Raw genomic sequence first — 23,737 nt, 5'->3', positions numbered from 1 at the left:
AGCTGTGCACTATGGTTTCCTGCCCTCTTCCTGTCTATCTCGCTGCGGAGAGGATGTGATACCATACTGGGCGCTATTCACAGTGCTGCGCCGGAGGTGGCCGATCATGGGGGGCCACTGAGGTTCTCCCCATTGTAAAGACAATACCCCAGGTGGGGAGAACAATAGGTGATCACGAGGATCCTACAGCCAGAAATAGGGAAAATATTAAGAAATAAGGAAAATATAATGGTGAGAAAAAGGGTCACGACCGAGTACAAGGCTGCCGTCACACTAGCAGTATTTGGTCAGTATTTTACATCAGTATTTGTAACCCAAAACCAGGAGTGGAACAATTAGAGGAAAACTATAATAGAAACATATGCACCACTTCTGCATTTATCACCCACTCCTGGTTTTGGCTTACAAATACTGATGTAAAATACTGACCAAATACTGCTACTGTGACGGCAGCTTAACAATGGAGGAGGGGTGGTGGGCACTATCACTAACGAATGTAGCCCCTCTAAGGCTGGAGTCACACTCGTCGTAAGACAATACGGTCTGTATATTACGGCCGTAATACGCTGAAAAGTCCCCAAAATAGTGGTCCGTAGCTCCTCCGTAGGCAGGGTGTTTCAGCGTTTTTTGCGCATGGCATCCTCCGTATGTAATCCGTATGGCATCCGTACTGCGTGGTTTTCTCGCAGGCTTGCAAAACCGACATACAGCTATACAAGGGATCCATGTGTAAAAATAAAAATATATATATACAGTGGGGCAAAAAAGTATTTAGTCAGTCAGCAATAGTGCAAGTTCCACCACTTAAAAAAGATGAGAGGCGTCTGTAATTTACATCATAGGTAGACCTCAACTATGGGAGACAAACTGAGAAAAAAAAATCCAGAAAATCACATTGTCTGTTTTTTTAACATTTTATTTGCATATTATGGTGGAAAATAAGTATTTGGTCAGAAACAAACAATCAAGATTTCTGGCTCTCACAGACCTGTAACTTCTTCTTTAAGAGTCTCCTCTTTCCTCCACTCATTACCTGTAGTAATGGCACCTGTTTAAACTTGTTATCAGTATAAAAAGATACCTGTGCACACCCTCAAACAGTCTGACTCCAAACTCCACTATGGTGAAGACCAAAGAGCTGTCAAAGGACACCAGAAACAAAATTGTAGCCCTGCACCAGGCTGGGAAGACTGAATCTGCAATAGCCAACCAGCTTGGAGTGAAGAAATCAACAGTGGAAGCAATAATTAGAAAATGGAAGACATACAAGACCACTGATAATCTCCCTCGATCTGGGGCTCCACGCAAAATCCCACCCCGTGGGGTCAGAATGATCACAAGAACGGTGAGCAAAAATCCCAGAACCACGCCGGGGGACCTAGTGAATGAACTGCAGAGAGCTGGGACCAATGTAACAAGGCCTACCATAAGTAACACACTACGCCACCATGGACTCAGATCCTGCAGTGCCAGACGTGTCCCACTGCTTAAGCCAGTACATGTCCAGGCCCGTCTGAAGTTTGCTAGAGAGCATTTGGATGATCCAGAGGAGTTTTGTGAGAATGTCCTATGGTCTGATGAAACCAAACTGGAACTGTTTGGTAGAAACACAACTTGTCGTGTTTGGAGGAAAAAGAATACTGAGTTGCATCCATCAAACACCATACCTACTGTAAAGCATGGTGGTGGAAACATCATGCTTTGGGGCTGTTTCTCTGCAAAGGGGCCAGGACAACTGATCCGGGTACATGAAAGAATGAATGGGGCCATGTATCGTGAGATTTTGAGTGCAAACCTCCTTCCATCAGCAAGGGCATTGAAGATGAAACGTGGCTGGGTCTTTCAACATGACAATGATCCAAAGCACACCGCCAGGGCAACAATGGAGTGGCTTCGTAAGAAGCATTTCAAGGTCCTGGAGTGGCCTAGCCAGTCTCCAGATCTCAACCCTATAGAAAACCTTTGGAGGGAGTTGAAAGTCCGTGTTGCCCAGCGAAAAGCCAAAAACATCACTGCTCTAGAGGAGATCTGCATGGAGGAATGGGCCAAATACCAACAACAGTGTGTGGCAACCTTGTGAAGACTTACAGAAAACGTTTGACCTCTGTCATTGCCAACAAAGGATATATTACAAAGTATTGAGATGAAATTTTGTTTCTGACCAAATACTTATTTTCCACCATAATATGCAAATAACATGTTAAAAAAACAGACAATGTGATTTTCTGGATTTTTTTTTCTCAGCTTGTCTCCCATAGTTGAGGTCTACCTATGATGTAAATTACAGACGCCTCTCATCTTTTTAAGTGGTGGAACTTGCACTATTGCTGACTGACTAAATACTTTTTTGCCCCACTGTATATACACTGTATATATATATATATATATATATATATATACATATATATATATATATATATATATATATATATATATACATATATATACATATATATATGTGTCAGTAGACACATATATGTATATATATTATTACTTCATACAGCGCTAGATAGCTTTAAAGCCGTTAATTCAATTACCGGCTTTTGCTTTCTCCTTCCTAAACCCGACATGATATGAGACATGGTTTACATACAGTAAACCATCTCATATCACCTTTTTTTTTTGCATATTCCACACTACTAATGTTAGTAGTGTGTATATACAAAATTTGGCCGTTCTAGCTATTAAATTAAAGGGCTAAATGGCGGAAAAAATTGGCGTGGGCTCCCGCACAATTTTCTCCGCCAGAGTAGTAAAGCCAGTGACTGAGGGCAGATATTAATAGCCTGGAGAGGGTCCACGGTTATTGCCCCCCCCCCCCCCTGACTAAAAACACCTGCCCCCAGCCACCCCAGAAAAGGCACATCTGGAAGATGCGCCTATTCTGGCACTTGGCCACTCTCTTCCCATTCCCGTGTAGCGGTGGGATATGGTGTAATGAAGGGTTAATGCCACCTTGCTATTGTAAGGTGACGTTAAGCCAAATTAATAATGGACACCTATCAATTATTAATCCAATACTAGTAAAGGGTTAAAAAAAACACAAACATTATTAAAAATTATTTTAATGAAATAAAAACAAAGGTTGTTGTAATAATTTATTCTACGCTCAATCCAATCACTGAAGACCCTCGATCTGTAACAAAAAAAACCAAAAACCAACAATATCCATACCTTCCGCAGATCTGTAACGTCCAACGATGTAAATCCATCTGAAGGGGTTAAAATATTTTGCAGCTACGAACTCTGCTAATGCAGTGTTGTTCCTGGCTGCAAAACCCCGGGGAATGAAGGTAAAGTAGGTCAATGACCTATATTTACCTTCATTTGCGGTGAGGCGCCCTCTGCTGGTTGTCCCTAGATCGTGGGAACTTTCCTAGAAAGCTCCCAGGCTCGAGTTCATATGAGGACAACCAGCAGAGGGCGCCACTTATGAACTCGAGCCTGGGAGCTCTCCATTAATAATTTGGCTTAATGTCACCTTACAATAGCAAGGTGGCATTAACCCTTCATTACCCCATATCCCACCGCTACACGGGAATGGGAAGAGAGTGGCCAAGTGTCAGAATAGGCGCATCTTCCAGATGTGCCTTTTCTGGGGTGGCTGGGGGCAGGTGTTTTTAGCCAGGGAGGGGGCCAATAACCATGGACCCTCTCCAGGCTATTAATATCTGCCCTCAGTCACTGGCTTTACTACTCTGGCGGAGAAAATTGCGCGGGAGCCCACGCCAATTTTTTCAGCCATTCAACCCTTTAATTTAATAGCTAGAATGGCCAAATTTTGCATATACACACTACTAACATTAGTAGTGTGGAATATGCAAAAAAAAAGGTGATATGAGATGGTTTACTGTATGTAAACCATGTCTCATATCATGTCGGGTTTAGGAAGGAGATAGCAAAAGCCGGTAATTGAATTACCGGCTTTAACCCCTTAATCCCATATGACGTACTATCCCGTCGAGGTGGGGTGGGCTTTAATTCCCACCGATGGGATAGTACGTCATAGGCGATCGGCCGCGCTCACGGGGGGAGCGCGGCCGATCGCGGCCGGGTGTCAGCTGCCTATCGCAGCTGACATCCGGTACTATGTGCCAGGAGCGGTCACGGACCGCCCCCGGCACATTAACCCCCGGCACACCGCGATCAAACATGATCGCGATGTGCCGGCGGTATAGGGAAGCATGGCGCAGGGAGGGGGCTCCCTGCGGGCTTCCCTGAGCGCAGCAACGTGATGTGATCGCGTTGCTGCAAGGGTCTCCTACCTCCTTCCTCCTTGCTGGACCCGGATCCAAGATGGCCGCGGCATCCGGGTCCTGCAGGGAGGGAGGTGGCTTCACAGAGCCTGCTCAGAGCAGGCACTGTGAAGCCTGCAGTGCTGCATGTCAGATCGGTGATCTGACAGAGTGCTGTGCAAACTGTCAGATCATCGATCTGTGATGTCCCCCCCTGGGACAAAGTAAAAAAGTTAAAAAAAAAAATTTCCAAATGTGTAAAAAAAAAAAAAAAAAATATTCCTAAATAATGAAAAAAAATATATATATTATTCCCATAAATACATTTCTTTATCTAAATAATAAGAAAAACAATAAAAGTACACATATTTAGTATCGCCGCGTCCGTAACGACCCGACCTATAAAACTGGCCCACTAGTTAACCCCTTCAGTAAACACCGTAACAAAAAAAAAAAAAAAACTAGGCAAAAAACAACGCTTTATTATCATACCGCCGAACAAAAAGTGGAATAACACGTGATCAGAAAGACAGATATAAATAACCATGGTACCACTGAAAGCGTCATCTTGTCCCGCAAAAAACGAGCTGCCATACAGCATCATCAGCGAAAAAATAAAAAAGTTATAGTACTGAGAATAAAGCGATGCAAAAATAATTATTTTTTCTATAAAATAATTTTTATCGTATAAAAGCGCCAAAACATAAAAAAATGATTTAAATGAGGTATCGCTGTAATCGTACTCACCCGAAGAATAAAACTGCTTTATCAATTTTACCAAACGCGGAACGGTATAAACGCCTCCCCCAAAAGAAATTCATGAATAGCTGGTTTTTGGTCATTCTGCCTCACAAAAATCGTAATAAAAAGCGATCTAAAAATGTCACGTGCCCAAAAATGTTACCAATAAAAATGTCAACTCATCCCGCAAAAAACAAGACCTCACATGACTCTGTGGACCAAAATATGGAAAAATTATAGCTCTCAAAATGTGGTAACGCAAAAAATATTTTTTGCAATAAAAAGCGTCTTTCAGTGTGTGACGGCTGCCAATCATAAAAATCCGCTAAAAAACCCGCTATAAAAGTAAATCAAACCCCCCTTCATCACCCTCTTAGTTAGGGAAAAATTAAAAAAATTTATTTATTTCCATTTTCCCATTAGGGTTAGGGCTAGGGTTAGGGCTAGGGTTAGGGCTAGGGTTAGGGTTAGGGTTGGGGCCACAGTTAGGGTTGGGGCTAAAGTTAGGGTTAGGGTTGGCGCTAAAGTTACGGTTAGGGTTTAGATTACATTTACAGTTGGGAATAGGGTTGGGATTAGGGTTAGGGGTGTGTCAGGGTTAGAGGTGTGGTTAGGGTTACTGTTGGGATTAGGGTTAGGGGTGTGTTTGGATTAGGGTTTCAGTGATAATGGAGGGGTTTCCACTGTTTAGGCACATCAGGGGCTCTCCAAACGCGACATGGCGTCCGATCTCAATTCCAGCCAATTATGCGATGAAAAAGTAAAACAGTGCTCCTTCCCTTCCGAGCTCTCCCGTGTGCCCAAACATGGGTTTACCCCAACATATGGGGTATCAGCGTACTCAGGACAAATAGGACAACCATTTTTGGGGTCCAATTTCTCCTGTTACCCTTAGGAAAATACAAAACTGGGGGCTAAAAAATATTTTTTGTGGGAAAAAAAGATTTTTTATTTTCAAGGCTCTGCGTTATAAACTGTAGTGAAACACTTGGGGGTTCAAAGTTCTCACAACACATCTAGATGAGTTCCCTGGGGGGTCTAGTTTCCAATATGGGGTCACTTGTGGGGGGTTTCTACTGTTTAGGTACATTAGGGGCTCTGCAAACGCAATGTGACACCTGCAGACCATTCCATCTAAGTCTGCATTCCAAATGGCACTCCTTCCCTTCCGAGCCCTCCCATGCGGCCAAACAGTGGTTCCCCCCCACATATGGGGTATCAGCGCACTCAGGACAAATTGGACAACAACTTTTGGGGTCGAATTTCTCTTCTTACCCTTGGGAAAATACAAAACTGGGGGCTAAAAAATAATTTTTGTGGGAAAAAATTTTTGTTTTATTTTTACGGCTCTGCATTATAAACTTCTGTGAAGCCCTTGGTGGGTCAAAGCGCTCAAAACACATCTAGATAAATTCCTTAGGGGGTCTATTTTCCAAAATGGTGTCACTTGTGGGGGGTTTCAATGTTTAGGCACATCAGTGGCTCTCCAAACGCAACATGGCGTCCCATCTCAATTCCTGTCAATTTTGCATTGAAAAGTCAAACGGCGCTCCTTCCCTTCTGAGCTCTCCCATGCGCCCAAACAGTGGTTAACCCCCACATATGGGGTATCAGCGTACTCAGGACAAATTGTACAACAACTTTTGGGGTCCAATTTCTTCTCTTACCCTTGGGAAAATAAAAAATTGGGGGCGAAAAAATAATTTTTGTGAAAAAATATGATTTTTTATTTTTACGTTTCTGCATTATAAACTTCTGTGAAACACTTGGTGGGTCAAAGTGCTCACCACACCTCTAGATAAGTTCCTTAGGGGGTCTACTTTCCAAAATGGTGTCACTTGTGGGGGGTTTCAATGTTTAGGCACATCAGTGGCTCTCCAAACGCAACATGGTGTCCCATCTCAATTCCTGTCAATTTTGCATTGAAAAGTCAAACGGCGCTCCTTCCCTTCCGAGCTCTCCCATTCGCCCATACAGTGGTTTACCTCCACATATGGGGTATCAACGTACTCAGGACAAATTGGACAACAACTTTTGGGGTCCAATTTCTTCTCTTAATCCTTGGGAAAATAAAAAATTGGGGGCGAAAAGATAATTTTTGTGATAAAATATGATTTTTTATTTTTACGGTTCTGCATTATAAACTTCTGTGAAGCACTTGGTGGGTCAAAGTGCTCACCACACCTCTAGATAAGTTCCTTAGGGTGTCTACTTTCCAAAGTGATGTCACTTGTGGGGGGTTTCAATGTTTAGGCACATCAGGGGCTCTCCAAACGCAACATGGTGTCCCATCTCGATTCCAGTCAATTTTGCATTGAAAAGTCAAATGGCGCTCCTTCGCTTCCGAGCTCTGTCATGTGCCCAAACAGAGGTTTACCCCCACATATGGGGTATCAGCATACTCATGACAAATTGTACAACAACTTTTGGGGTCCATTTTCTCCTGTTACCCTTGGTAAAATAAAACAAATTGGAGCTGAAGTAAATTTTTTGTGGAAAAAAAGTTAAATGTTCATTTTTATTTAAACATTCCAAAAATTCCTGTGAAGCACCAGAAGGGTTAATAAACTTCTTGAATATGGTTTTGAGCACCTTGAGGGGTGCATTTTTTAGAATGGTGTCACACTTGGGTATTTTCTATCATATAGACCCCTCAAAATGACTTCAAATGAGATGTGGTCCCTAAAAAAAAATGGTGTTGTAAAAATGAGAAATTGCTGGTCAACTTTTAACCCTTATAACTCCCTAACAAAAAAAAATTTTGGTTCCAAAATTGTGCTGATGTAAAGTAAACATGTGGGAAATGTTACTTATTAAGTATTTTGTGTGATATATCTCTGTGATTTAATTGCATAAAAATTCAAAGTTGGAAAATTGCGAAATTTTCATAATTTTCGCCAAATTTCCGTTTTTTTCACAAACAAACGCAGGTATTATCAAAGAATTTTTACCACTATCATGAAGTACAATATGTCCCGAGAAAACAATGTCAGAATCATTGGGATCTGTTGAAGCGTTCCAGAGTTATAACCTCATAAAGGGACAGTGGTCAGAATTGTAAAAATTGGCCCGGTCATTAACGTGCAAACCACCCTCGGGGCTTAAGGGGTTAAAGCTATCTAGCGCTGTATGAAATAATAATATATATACATATATGTGTCTCACTGACATATATATATATATATATATATACCTATTCTATGTGTACACATTTATTCTACCTATTCTACTGGAAGCTGTCAGTGTGATTTTACTGTACACCGCACTGAATTGCCGGCTTTTCTCTCTAACACCGCTGCGTATTTCTCGCAAGTCACACTGCTGGTCCGTGTGTAATCCGTATTTTTCTGGCTTCCATAGACTTTCATTGGCGTTTTTTTTTTGCGCAATACGGTGACAAACGCAGCATGCTGCGATTTTCTACGGCCGTAGAAAGCCGTATAATACTGATCAGTAAAATACGGCAGATAGGAGCAGGGGCATAGAGAATAATTGGGACGTTTGTTAGGTGTGTTTTACGGACGTATTTTATGCGCTCATACGTCCGTAAAACTCGCTAGTGTGACGCCGGCCTAAGGGCGCACAGAATAATGATACATCATGGGTAAACAGTATGGCAGAGATCACTATACACTGCACTCACAGTGCTCCCATAATAACAATAATATCCACAGTTCCCCATAATAACAGTGATATCCACAGTGCCCCATAATAACAGTGATATCCACAGTGCCCCATAATAACAGTGATATCCACAGTGCCCCCATAATAACAGTGATATCCACAGTGCCCCATAATAACAGTGATATCCACAGTGCCCCATAATAACAGTGATATCCACAGTGCCCCATAATAACAGTGATATCCACAGTGCCCCCATAATAACAGTGATATCCACAGTGCCCCATAATAACAGTGATATCCACAGTGTCCCCATAATAACAGTGATATCCACAGTGTCCCCATAATAACAGCAACATCCACAGTGCCCCATAATAACAGTGATATCCACAGTGTCCCCATAATAACAGTGATACCACAGTGCCCCATAATAACAGTGATATCCACAGTGCTCCCATAATAACAGTGATATCCACAGTGCCCCATAATAACAGTGATTCCACAGTGCCCCCATAATAACAGTGATATCCACAGTGCCCCCATAATAACAGTGATATCCACAGTGCCCCATAATAACAGTGATTCCACAGTGTCCCCATAATAACAGTGATATCCACAGTGCCCCATAATAACAGTGATATCCACAGTGCCCCCATAATAACAGTGATATCCACAGTGCCCCATAATAACAGTGATATCCACAGTGTCCCCATAATAACAGTGATATCCACAGTGCTCCCATAATAACAGTGATATCCACAGTGCCCCATAATAACAGTGATATCCACAGTGCCCCCATAATAACAGTGATATCCACAGTGTCCCCATAATAACAGAGATATCCACAGTGCCCCCATAATAACAGTGATATCCACAGTGCCCCCATAATAACAGTGATATCCACAGTGCCCCCATAATAACAGTGATATCCACAGTGCCCCATAATAACAGTGATATCCACAGTGCCCCCATAATAACAGTGATATCCACAGTGTCCCCATAATAACAGAGATATCCACAGTGCCCCCATAATAACAGTGATATCCACAGTGCCCCCATAATAACAGTGATATCCACAGTGCCCCCATAATAACAGTGATATCCACAGTGCCCCCATAATAACAGTGATATCCACAGTGCCCCCATAATAACAGTGATATCCACAGTGTCCCATAATAACAGTGATACCCACAGTGCTCCATAATAACAGTGATATCCACAGTGCCCCATAATAACAGTTATATCCACAGTGTCCCCATAATAACAGTGATATCCACAGTGCCCCATAATAACAGTGATATCCACAGTGCCCCATAATAACAGTGATATCCACAGTGCCCCCATAATAACAGTGATATCCACAGTGCTCCCATAATAACAGTGATATCCACAGTGTCCCATAATAACAGTGATATCCACAGTGCTCCCATAATAACAGTGATATCCACAGTGCCCCATAATAAGTGATATCCACAGTGCCCCATAATAACAGTGATATCCACAGTGCCCCATAATAACAGTGATATCCACAGTGCCCCCATAATAACAGTGATATCCACAGTGCCCCATAATAACAGTGATATCCACAGTGCCCCATAATAACAGTGATATCCACAGTGACCCATAATAACAGTGATATCCACAGTGCCCCATAATAACAGTGATACCCACAGTGCTCCATAATAACAGTGATATCCACAGTGCCCCATAATAACAGTGATATCCACAGTGTCCCCATAATAACAGTGATATCCACAGTGCCCCCATAATAACAGTGATATCCACAGTGCCCCATAATAACAGTGATACCCACAGTGCTCCATAATAACAGTGATATCCACAGTGCCCCATAATAACAGTTATATCCACAGTGTCCCCATAATAACAGTGATATCCACAGTGTCCCCATAATAACAGTGATATCCACAGTGCCCCATAATAACAGTGATATCCACAGTGTCCCCATAATAACAATAATATCCACAGTGCCCCCATAATAACAGTGATATCCACAGTGTTCCCATAATTACAGTGATATCCACAGTGTCCCCATAATAACAGTGATATCCACAGTGTCCCCATAATAACAATAATATCCACAGTGCCCCCATAATAACAATAATATCCAAAGTGCCCCCATAATAACAGTGATATCCACAGTGTCCCCATAATAACAGTGATATCCACAGTGCCCCCATAATAACAGTGATATCCACAGTGTCCCCATAATAACAGTGATATCCACAGTGCCCCATAATAACAGTGATATCCACAGTGTCCCCATAATAACAATAATATCCACAGTGCCCCCATAATAACAGTGATATCCACAGTGCCCCCATAATAACAGTGATATCCACAGTGTCCCCATAATAACAGTGATATCCACAGTGCCCCATAATAACAGTGATATCCACAGTGTCCCCATAATAACAATAATATCCACAGTGCCCCCATAATAACAGTGATATCCAGTGTTCCCATAATAACAGTGATATCCACAGTGCCCCATAATAACAGTGATATCCACAGTGTTCCCATAATAACAGTGATATCCACAGTGCCCCATAATAACAGTGATATCCACAGTGTCCCATAATAACAATAATATCCACCCTGTCCCCATAATAACAGTGATACCCACAGTGCCCCATAATAACAGTGATATCTACAGTGCCCCATAATAACAGTGATATCCACAGTGCCCCCATAATAACAGTGATATCCACAGTGCCCCCATAATAACAGTGATATCCACAGTGCTCCATAATAACAGTGATATCCACAGTGCTCTCATAATAACAGTGATATCCACAGTGCTCCATAATATCAGTGATATCCACAGTGCCCCATAATAACAGTGATATCCACAGTGCTCCCCATAATAACAGTGATATCCACAGTGCCCCATAATAACAGTGATATCCACAGTGTCCCCATAATAACAGTGATATCCACATTGTCCCCATAATAACAGTGATATCCACAGTGTCCCCATAATAACAGAGATATCCACAGTGCCCCATAATAACAGTGATATCCACAGTGCCCCCATAATAACAGTGATACCCACAGTGCCCCATAATAACAGTGATACCCACAGTGCCCCATAATAACAGTGATATCCACAGTGTCCCCATAATAACAGTGATATCCACAGTGCCCCCATAACAGTGATATCCACAGTGCTCCCATAATAACAGTGATATCCACAGTGCCCCATAATAACAGTGATATCCACAGTGCCCCATAATAACAGTGATATCCACAGTGTCCCCATAATAACAGTAATAACCACAGTGCCCCATAATAACAGTGATATCCACAGTGCCCCATAATAACAGTGATATCCACAGTGCCCCCATAATAACAGTGATATCCACAGTGCCCCATAATAACAGTGATTCCACAGTGCCCCCATAATAACAGTGATATCCACAGTGCCCCCATAATAACAGTGATATCCACAGTGCCCCCCATAATAACAGTGATATCCACAGTGCCCCATAATAACAGTGATATCCACAGTGCCCCATAATAACAGTGATATCCAGTGTCCCCATAATAACAGTAATAACCACAGTGCCCCATAATAACAGTGATATCCACAGTGCCCCATAATAACAGTGATATCCACAGTGCCCCCATAATAACAGTGATATCCACAGTGCCCCATAATAACAGTGATTCCACAGTGCCCCCATAATAACAGTGATATCCACAGTGCCCCCATAATAACAGTGATATCCACAGTGCCCCCCATAATAACAGTGATATCCACAGTGCCCCATAATAACAGTGATATCCACAGTGCCCCATAATAACAGTGATATCCACAGTGCCCCCATAATAACAGTGATATCCACAGTGCCCCATAATAACAGTGATATCCACAGTGCCCCATAATAACAGTGATATCCACAGTGCCCCCATAATAACAGTGATATCCACAGTGCCCCATAATAACAGTGATTCCACAGTGCCCCCATAATAACAGTGATATCCACAGTGCCCCCATAATAACAGTGATATCCACAGTGCCCCCCATAATAACAGTGATATCCACAGTGCCCCATAATAACAGTGATATCCACAGTGCTCCCATAATAACAGTGATATCCACAGTGTCCCCATAATAACAGTGATATCCACAGTGCCCCATAATAACAGTGATATCCACAGTGCCCCCATAATAACAGTGATATCCACAGTGCCCCATAATAACAGTGATATCCACAGTGCCCCATAATAACAGTGATATCCACAGTGCCCCCATAATAACACTGATATCCACAGTGTCCCCATAATAACAGTGATATCCACAGTGCCCCCATAATAACACTGATATCCACAGTGTCCCCATAATAACAGTGATATCCACAGTGCCCCCATAATAACAGTGATATCCACAGTGCCCCCATAATAACAGTGATATCCACAGTGCCCCCATAATAACAGTGATATCCACAGTGCCCCATAATAACAGTGATATCCACAGTGCCCCCATAATAACAGTGATATCCACAGTGCCCCCATAATAACAGTGATATCCACAGTGCTCCCATAATAACAGTGATATCCACATTGTCCCCATAATAACAGTGATATCCACAGTGTCCCCATAATAACAGAGATATCCACAGTGCCCCATAATAACAGTGATATCCACAGTGCCCCCATAATAACAGTGATACCCACAGTGCCCCCATAATAACAGCGATATCCACAGTGCCCCATAATAACAGTGATATCCACAGTGCCCCCATAATAACAGTGATATCCACAGTGCCCCCATAATAACAGTGATACCCACAGTGCCCCATAATAACAGTGATATCCACAGTGTCCCCATAATAACAGTGATATCCACAGTGCCTCCATAACAGTGATATCCACAGTGCTCCCATAATAACAGTGATATCCACAGTGCCCCATAATAACAGTGATATCCACAGTGCCCCATAATAACAGTGATATCCACAGTGCCCCCATAATAACAGTGATATCCACAGTGTCCCATAATAACAGTGATATCCACAGTGCCCCCATAATAACAGTGATATCCACAGTGCCCCATAATAACAGTGATATCCACAGTGTCCCATAATAACAGTGATATCCACAGTGCCCCCATAATAACAGTGATATCCACAGTGCCCCATAATAACAGTGATATCCACAGTGCTCCATAATAACAGTGATATCCACAGTGTCCCCATAATAACAGTAATAACCACAGTGCCCCATAATAACAGTGATATCCACAGTGCCCCATAATAACAGTGATATCCACAGTGCCCCATAATAACAGTAATAACCACAGTGCCCCATAATAACAGTGATATCCACAGTGTCCCCATAATAACAGTAATAACCACAGTGCCCCATAATAACAGTGATATCCACAGTGCCCCATAATAACAGTGATATCCACAGTGCCCCATAATAACAGTAATAACCACAGTGCTCCATAATAACAGTGATATCCACAGTGTCCCCATAATAACAGTAATAACCACAGTGCCCCATAATAACAGTGATATCCACAGTGCCCCCATAATAACAGTGATATCCACAGTGCCCCATAATAACAGTGATTCCACAGTGCCCCCATAATAACAGTGATATCCACAGTGCCCCCATAATAACAGTGATATCCACAGTGCCCCCCATAATAACAGTGATATCCACAGTGCCCCCATAATAACAGTGATATCCACAGTGCCCCCATAATAACAGTGATACCACAGTGCACCCATAATAACAGTGATATCCACAGTGTCCCCATAACAACAGTGATATCCACAGTGTCCCCATAATAACAGTAATAACCACAGTGCCCCATAATAACAGTGATATCCACAGTGCCCCCATAATAACAGTGATATCCACAATGTCCCCATAATAACAGTAATAACCACAGTGCCATATACATAACTAAGTAACAGTGCTATCTAAGCATGCTCAATGCCTGGAAAGCCCAAATACCAATATTCATATCACAATGTTAGGCTTGAATGTAGGCACAGACCCCACAATGATATATACGGCTATCTATAATATAACGCTGGGAGCGTCACTCTGTCCGATGCCTTTATAGACTGTGCAGGCGCGACGCTCCTAGCGTTACATTATAGCCAGTGTCAGGAAAAAAAAATAAAATGGTGCCGGAAAGCGCGGACTGCCGGGAGCAGGGGGAAATTTATGATCCGTAACCCGGACGTGGGGACACCGTGGACATGATTGCACCCTGATGATGCTGTGGCACTTCATGCCACAGCAATTTGTTACCTACGCCATCTGATTCCTTTCCGCTGCAATTTTCTTGGTCCTGCTGCCGGAATCGGCGCCTGCGCAGTCCGCGCTTTCCGGCGCCATTTTCTTGAAGACACACTGCAGGTGCCGGCAGCAGGAGGACCAAGAAAATGGCAGCGGAAAGGAATCAGGTAGCGTGTGCACAGGATCCACACATGACAGAGCGAGGGTGCAGGATGGAAGAAGCACATGACGGGATGGGGACGCAGGATGGAGCAGCACATGACAGGATGGGGGCGCAGGATGGAGCAGCACATGACAGGATGGGGACGCAGGATGGAGCAGCACATGACAGGATGTGGACGCAGGACGGAGCAGCTCATGACAGGATGGGGGCACAGGATGGAGCAGCTCATGACAGGATGGGGACGCAGGATGGAGCAGCACATGACAGGATGGGGACGCAGGATGGAGCAGCACATGACAGGATGGGGACGCAGGATGGAGCAGCACATGACAGGATGGGGACGCAGGATGGAGCAGCACATGACAGGATGGGGACGCAGGATGGGAGCAGCGCATGACAGGAAAGGGAACGCAGGATGGAGCAGCTCATGACAGGATGGGGACGCAGGATGGAGCAGCTCATGACAGGATGGGGACGCAGGATGGAGCAGCACATGACAGGATGGGGACGCAGGATGGAGCAGCACATGACAGGATGGGGATGCAGGATGGAGCAGCACATGACAGGATGGGGACGCAGGATGGAGCAGCACATGTCAGAATGGGGGCGCAGGATGGAGCAGCACATGACAGGATGGGGACGCAGGATGGAGCAGCACATGACAGGATGGGGACGCAGGATGGAGCAGCACATGTCAGAATGGGGGCGCAGGATGGAGCAGCTCATGACAGGATGGGGACGCAGGATGGAGCAGCGCATGACAGGATGGGGACGCAGGATGGAGGAGCACATGACAGGATGGGGACGCAGGATGGAGCAGCACATGTCAGAATGGGGGCGCAGGATGGGTGCAGCACATGACAGGATGGGGACGCAGGATGGAGCAGCACATGACAGGATGGGGACGCAGGATGGAGCAGCACATGTCAGAATGGGGGCGCAGGATGGGTGCAGCACATGACAGGATGGGGACGCAGGATGGAGGAGCACATGACAGGATGGGGACGCAGGATGGAGCAGCACATGTCAGAATGGGGGCGCAGGATGGGTGCAGCACATGACAGGATGGGGACGCAGGATGGAGGAGCACATGACAGGATGGGGACGCAGGATGGAGCAGCACATGACAGGATGGAGACCATATACCAATATAAATGCTCGCCACCCGGGCATAGAATGGGTTCAATAGCTAGTACATTAAATAACAGTATTGTCTGAGCATGCCAGGTACCTGGAAAGCCTGAGTCCCAACGTGCACATAATATTAGGCTGACACATAAGCATAAACCCCACAAGGATGTGTGTCCAAATACCTATGTGGACCTGGTCCAACAAAAATAGGCAGCAACTGATAACAAATAATGTGTAATTGCGCCTGGAGAAAGCAAGGTGGGGAAAAATAAACCGACTCTAGGTAGATAAATACCACTCGAGCTGCGGGGGAGTGCAGCGGATAGAGGCGCCCAGGAGAGACAAGAGATAAGAATAAGGGGTGAGGCGAGAGCCCCACGCGTATCGCTGCAACAGCAGCTTCGTCAGTGGAAGTGAGGTCATGAGTATTTTCTGAGATAAATATAGAGGTATCGCTGATTAGATAAATACGAACTGGTGTGTGGCAGAGACGTAGATGCCCATCCCAGCCACCCTGGAAGGTGCAACAATGTGGCTATAGCCAGAAGAGTTGCCGTAGTCATGGTGCACATGCGCAACACCAACCCTAGGGGGAGCAAAACCGCGCACGCGTCAGACAGAAACCTCAGTAGCAGAGCGCCATATAGAAAAAAGTGCAGGAGAGATTCACACGGCATGAATGTCGATGAGCTGCGGGGGGCATATGATGTGTGGGTGCAAAAGCAAATAAACAAAAGACCACAGAAATATTAGGTTATTAACAAAATACGTCTAACGAAATAGCCCAAGGGGAGGGGGAAACATAATAAACCTTTGCAATCTGGCTCATTTTATGGAAGGTATATGTCAGAGTTAAAGTTCCCAAATGGTAAAGGAGTGGCCGAAATTGTTAGCCTTACACCCTGCTAATCATGGATAAACGGACAGCGGAGTTCATTAGTGTGGCACATGAGAAAAAGAGAAAAACAAAAATGTTAGGCCTTGTTAAATGATTTTATCTGTGTCTGTCTTTTTTGAGGTGTAATAATTAAAGTTTTCTGATTCCTTATCATTTCCGGGTGTGCAGACCATCATTAGTCTTTTCTCTTCTTTGCTGTATCTAGTTTGCCCTACAGACGAGGTTTTGCACCCTGTATCATTATTAGTACAGGGGTGCACCCCTTTTATATATATTTACATGTAATATTCCGTCCACCTTTTGTTCTGCAGATTAGGACAGGTGTCATCACAGGGAGCGCGACGGTGCGGTCAGCGAGAAGTATTAATGTCAGGTAAGGCGAGTCCTCATCATTTATTTAGCTTGAAGAGAAGAGACCGCAGCAGAGAAATGGCAGAAATATACGCTGTGCAGTGGGCACAGGACACCGTTATTAGCGCAGTGTTGTAAACCTCTATAGTGCGGTATTGTGCTGTTGGCTTAGCACCATATAGCACTTTGTTTCGGGATTGACATGGCATCATTGTGGTATTATGTAGGTTCTGTATGGCGGCAGTAAATTGAATTCAAGCTCTTCAGACTAAGAATTTCTTATCAACGTATTAGATCCGTATTTACCAGTGGAACTTCATAGTGTCTTCTCTAACATTTCCAGAAAACTCACTCATCTCATCATACCTTATAGATTAGATACACGGCTCAGCAGAGAGTATCACACAAGAAGGGATTAGATACACCCATTGAGCAGTCAGTATCACACATGGCAGGCTTAGATACACCCATTGAGCAGTCAGTATCACACATGGCAGGATTAGATACACCCATTGAGCAGTCGGTATCACACATGGCAGGCTTAGATACACCCATTGAGCAGTCAGTATCACACATGGCAGGATTAGATACACCCATTGAGCAGTCGGTATCACACATGGCAGGATTAGATACACCCATTGAGCAGTCAGTATCACACATGGCAGGATTAGATACACCCATTGAGCAGTCAGTATCACACATGGCAGGATTAGATACACCCATTGAGCAGTCGGTATCACACATGGCAGGATTAGATACACCCATTGAGCAGTCGGTATCACACATGGCAGGCTTAGATACACCCATTGAGCAGTCAGTATCACACATGGCAGGATTAGATACACCCATTGAGCAGTCGGTATCACACATGGCAGGATTAGATACACCCATTGAGCAGTCGGTATCACACATGGTAGGATTAGATACACCCATTGAGCAGTCAGTATCACACATGGCAGGATTAGATACACCCATTGAGCAGTCAGTATCACACATGGCAGGATTAGATACACCCATTGAGCAGTCGGTATCACACATGGCAGGATTAGATACACCCATTGAGCAGTCGGTATCACACATGGCAGGCTTAGATACACCCATTGAGCAGTCAGTATCACACATGGCAGGATTAGATACACCCATTGAGCAGTCGGTATCACACATGGCAGGATTAGATACACCCATTGAGCAGTCAGTATCACACATGGTAGGATTAGATACACCCATTGAGCAGTCGGTATCACACATGGCAGGATTAGATACACCCATTGAGCAGTCGGTATCACACATGGCAGGCTTAGATACACCCATTGAGCAGTCAGTATCACACATGGCAGGCTTAGATACACCCATTGAGCAGTCAGTATCACACATGGCAGGCTTAGATACACCCATTGAGCAGTCAGTATCACACATGGCAGGCTTAGATACACCCATTGAGCAGTCGGTATCACACATGGTAGGATTAGATACACCCATTGAGCAGTCAGTATCACACATGGCAGGATTAGATACACCCATTGAGCAGTCAGTATCACACATGGCAGGATTAGATACACCCATTGAGCAGTCAGTATCACACATGGCAGGATTAGATACACCCATTGAGCAGTCAGTATCACACATGGCAGGATTAGATACACCCATTGAGCAGTCAGTATCACACATGGCAGGCTTAGATACACCCATTGAGCAGTCGGTATCACACATGGTAGGATTAGATACACCCATTGAGCAGTCAGTATCACACATGGCAGGCTTAGATACACCCATTGAGCAGTCGGTATCACACATGGTAGGATTAGATACACCCATTGAGCAGTCAGTATCACACATGGCAGGCTTAGATACACCCATTGAGCAGTCGGTATCACACATGGCAGGATTAGATACACCCATTGAGCAGTCGGTATCACACATGGTAGGATTAGATACACCCATTGAGCAGTCAGTATCACACATGGCAGGCTTAGATACACCCATTGAGCAGTCGGTATCACACATGGTAGGATTAGATACACCCATTGAGCAGTCAGTATCACACATGGCAGGCTTAGATACACCCATTGAGCAGTCGGTATCACACATGGCAGGATTAGATACACCCATTGAGCAGTCGGTATCACACATGGTAGGATTAGATACACCCATTGAGCAGTCAGTATCACACATGGCAGGATTAGATACACCCATTGAGCAGTCAGTATCACACATGGCAGGATTAGATACACCCATTGAGCAGTCAGTATCACACATGGCAGGCTTAGATACACCCATTGAGCAGTCGGTATCACACATGGTAGGATTAGATACACCCATTGAGCAGTCAGTATCACACATGGCAGGCTTAGATACACCCATTGAGCAGTCGGTATCACACATGGTAGGATTAGATACACCCATTGAGCAGTCAGTATCACACATGGCAGGCTTAGATACACCCATTGAGCAGTCGGTATCACACATGGTAGGATTAGATACACCCATTGAGCAGTCAGTATCACACATGGCAGGCTTAGATACACCCATTGAGCAGTCGGTATCACACATGGTAGGATTAGATACACCCATTGAGCAGTCGGTATCACACATGGCAGGATTAGATACACCCATTGAGCAGTCAGTATCACACATGGCAGGATTAGATACACCCATTGAGCAGTCAGTATCACACATGGCAGGATTAGGTACACCCATTGAGCAGTCAGTATCACACATGGCAGGATTAGATACACCCATTGAGCAGTACTAGTCCCTGGAGATTATCTGATGGTGATAGTATATCCCCGTGATGGAGGGCGCGGTGTTACACGAGGGTTCGGATTTCTCCGTGATATTCCACATCCCTGCCTCACATGTCGCCGACCACACAGCTCTCAGGTACAGGGGCTCGTCCATGACAAAGCCTCAGGTTATCTGTGACATCACGTAGTTGTGCAGCGCCCCCTCCCCGGTGGAGGGCGGGACGGCTCTCAAGTTCCTCAAGGAAGTGCCCGAGAAGTTGTTATCGGAGAAGTGTGAGTGTCAGCGGCGGGAGAGTCCGTGAGCCGAGGTGCGAGCTGCGGGGCTCACCGGAGAGCGGCACAAGTAAGTGATGGAGGCAGACGGGCCGGCATGGGGCCGGGCGCCCGGTACAGCCAGGTCTCCTGTATGGTCACTCCTTACTTCTCGGGTTTAAGCAGAAGCTGCTGCAGAACAAAGAAGTCTGCGATCTCAGCCTGATGCCCACGGCGCGTTATCACTGCGTTACCGTATGTGGCTCAGTCACAGCCAGCAGTCAGCGCCAGCATCTGTTTTCTGCACCAGGTAGCAGAGACGCAGGCAACATAGGTGCCAGGCAAGCAAGGGGTTAAGTCATGCAAGAAGGGACATAGCTGGAGGGATACAATGAATTCGGTCTGTTTTCTGGTCTTGTAGGGACACGCCGACAGGAATGTGCATCTTTACCGCATAAAGTGTCACCCCACAGAGGGGAATTTCCAGGAAGATTCACTTTATTTTTAGTCCTCATGGTTGTATGGTTGTCAGTGTCACAATACAGGATAAGCCTGAGATAAGATGTCAGCACTCAGCCCTGACTAGAGACCCTGAACTCCATTCATCACTGTTGTGGCCTATCACGGCTAGGCAAGTGACCGCCATGGGGTCTACAGTAACCCCTGGACTCAGATAATGAAATGTATTACTCGCTCACTCTCTCAACAGGTGCAGATCAAGTTCTAATGCTGGTGATGGTGCAGAGTGCAAGCTGTCACATGTTATCTGGATTAGGCTGACACTTATGTCACCCATAGTCCTGATGTCACAGCTTGGTTTACAGATGCATGTAAAGAAGCTGCGGAGACACCATCACGTGTTTCTCGACGCAAGCAGTGAATAGCCAGGCCTTTCCCCGGGAAGGAACAACCACGGGAAGGGCAGCATCCTATGAAGGAAAGCCACCTATGCCAAGCATGGTATCCATCCACAGACAGCTGTTTCGGGGTTTTTGCCCCTCATCAGTGTGGAGTAGGAATCTGGCTATTAGGAGCAGTGCCTAGTAAAAAGGCTATAAAGGCACAGATGATTGGCCTCGGGGAGACCAAAACATCCAACACTGCGGAGACACCATCACGTGTTTCTCAACGCAGTGATTCCAGAACACTGCCCCCATCCCTTATGGGAAATATGCAGATGCATGTAAAGAAGCTGCGGAGACACCATCACGTGTTTCTCGACGCAAGCAGTGAATAGCCAGGCCTTTCCCCGGGAAGGAACAACCACGGGAAGGGCAGCATCCTATGAAGGAAAGCCACCTATGCCAAGCATGGTATCCATCCACAGACAGCTGTTTCGGTGTTTTTGCCCCTCATCAGTGTGGAGTAGGAATCTGGCTATTAGGAGCAGTGCCTAGTAAAAAGGCTATAAAGGCACAGATGATTGGCCTCGGGGAGACCAAAACATCCAACACTGCGGAGACACCATCACGTGTTTCTCAACGCAGTGATTCCAGAACACTGCCCCCATCCCTTATGGGAAATATGCAGATGCATGTAAAGAAGCTGCGGAGACACCATCACGTGTTTCTCGACGCAAGCAGTGAATAGCCAGGCCTTTCCCCGGGAAGGAACAACCACGGGAAGGGCAGCATCCTATGAAGGAAAGCCACCTATGCCAAGCATGGTATCCATCCACAGACAGCTGTTTCGGGGTTTTTGCCCCTCATCAGTGTGGAGTAGGAATCTGGCTATTAGGAGCAGTGCCTAGTAAAAAGGCTATAAAGGCACAGATGATTGGCCTCGGGGAGACCAAAACATCCAACACTGCGGAGACACCATCACGTGTTTCTCAACGCAGTGATTCCAGAACACTGCCCCCATCCCTTATGGGAAATATGCAGATGCATGTAAAGAAGCTGCGGAGACACCATCACGTGTTTCTCGACGCAAGCAGTGAATAGCCAGGCCTTTCCCCGGGAAGGAACAACCACGGGAAGGGCAGCATCCTATGAAGGAAAGCCACCTATGCCAAGCATGGTATCCATCCACAGACAGCTGTTTCGGTGTTTTTGCCCCTCATCAGTGTGGAGTAGGAATCTGGCTATTAGGAGCAGTGCCTAGTAAAAAGGCTATAAAGGCACAGATGATTGGCCTCGGGGAGACCAAAACATCCAACACTGCGGAGACACCATCACGTGTTTCTCAACGCAGTGATTCCAGAACACTGCCCCCATCCCTTATGGGAAATATGCAGATGCATGTAAAGAAGCTGCGGAGACACCATCACGTGTTTCTCGACGCAAGCAGTGAATAGCCAGGCCTTTCCCCGGGAAGGAACAACCACGGGAAGGGCAGCATCCTATGAAGGAAAGCCACCTATGCCAAGCATGGTATCCATCCACAGACAGCTGTTTCGGGGTTTTTGCCCCTCATCAGTGTGGAGTAGGAATCTGGCTATTAGGAGCAGTGCCTAGTAAAAAGGCTATAAAGGCACAGATGATTGGCCTCGGGGAGACCAAAACATCCAACACTGCGGAGACACCATCACGTGTTTCTCAACGCAGTGATTCCAGAACACTGCCCCCATCCCTTATGGGAAATATGCAGATGCATGTAAAGAAGCTGCGGAGACACCATCACGTGTTTCTCGACGCAAGCAGTGAATAGCCAGGCCTTTCCCCGGGAAGGAACAACCACGGGAAGGGCAGCATCCTATGAAGGAAAGCCACCTATGCCAAGCATGGTATCCATCCACAGACAGCTGTTTCGGTGTTTTTGCCCCTCATCAGTGTGGAGTAGGAATCTGGCTATTAGGAGCAGTGCCTAGTAAAAAGGCTATAAAGGCACAGATGATTGGCCTCGGGGAGACCAAAACATCCAACACTGCGGAGACACCATCACGTGTTTCTCAACGCAGTGATTCCAGAACACTGCCCCCATCCCTTATGGGAAATATGCAGATGCATGTAAAGAAGCTGCGGAGACACCATCACGTGTTTCTCGACGCAAGCAGTGAATAGCCAGGCCTTTCCCCGGGAAGGAACAACCACGGGAAGGGCAGCATCCTATGAAGGAAAGCCACCTATGCCAAGCATGGTATCCATCCACAGACAGCTGTTTCGGGGTATTTTGCCCCTCATCAGTGTGGAGTAGGAATCTGGCTATTAGGAGCAGTGCCTAGTAAAAAGGCTATAAAGGCACAGATGATTGGCCTCGGGGAGACCAAAACATCCAACACTGCGGAGACACCATCACGTGTTTCTCAACGCAGTGATTCCAGAACACTGCCCCCATCCCTTATGGGAAATATGCAGATGCATGTAAAGAAGCTGCGGAGACA

At 45.3% G+C, this 23,737-nt stretch overlaps 1 protein-coding gene across 4 annotated transcripts in view; it reads left to right on the top strand.

The window, feature by feature from the left end:
• The window catches only part of TNFAIP8L2 (TNF alpha induced protein 8 like 2), a 175,202-nt gene that overhangs the window by 133,033 nt on the left and 18,432 nt on the right, over positions 1–23,737 (top strand). For 3 of the 4 annotated variants that reach the window (XM_069728753.1, XM_069728752.1, XM_069728751.1), the window contains one exon: positions 17,380–17,441. The gene's annotated coding sequence lies outside the window, so the exon portion shown is untranslated. Of the gene's footprint in view, positions 1–17,379; positions 17,442–20,388; positions 20,507–23,737 lie in introns of those variants that run through there. The other variant, XM_069728750.1, reaches the window with a different exon arrangement.

The sequence above is a fragment of the Ranitomeya imitator genome, chromosome 1, assembly GCF_032444005.1.
Source record: "Ranitomeya imitator isolate aRanImi1 chromosome 1, aRanImi1.pri, whole genome shotgun sequence".
Taxonomy (NCBI): Eukaryota; Metazoa; Chordata; class Amphibia; order Anura; family Dendrobatidae; genus Ranitomeya; species Ranitomeya imitator.
Note: the sequence above shows the minus strand (reverse complement) of the source record. Positions and strands in the feature narration are given on the sequence as shown.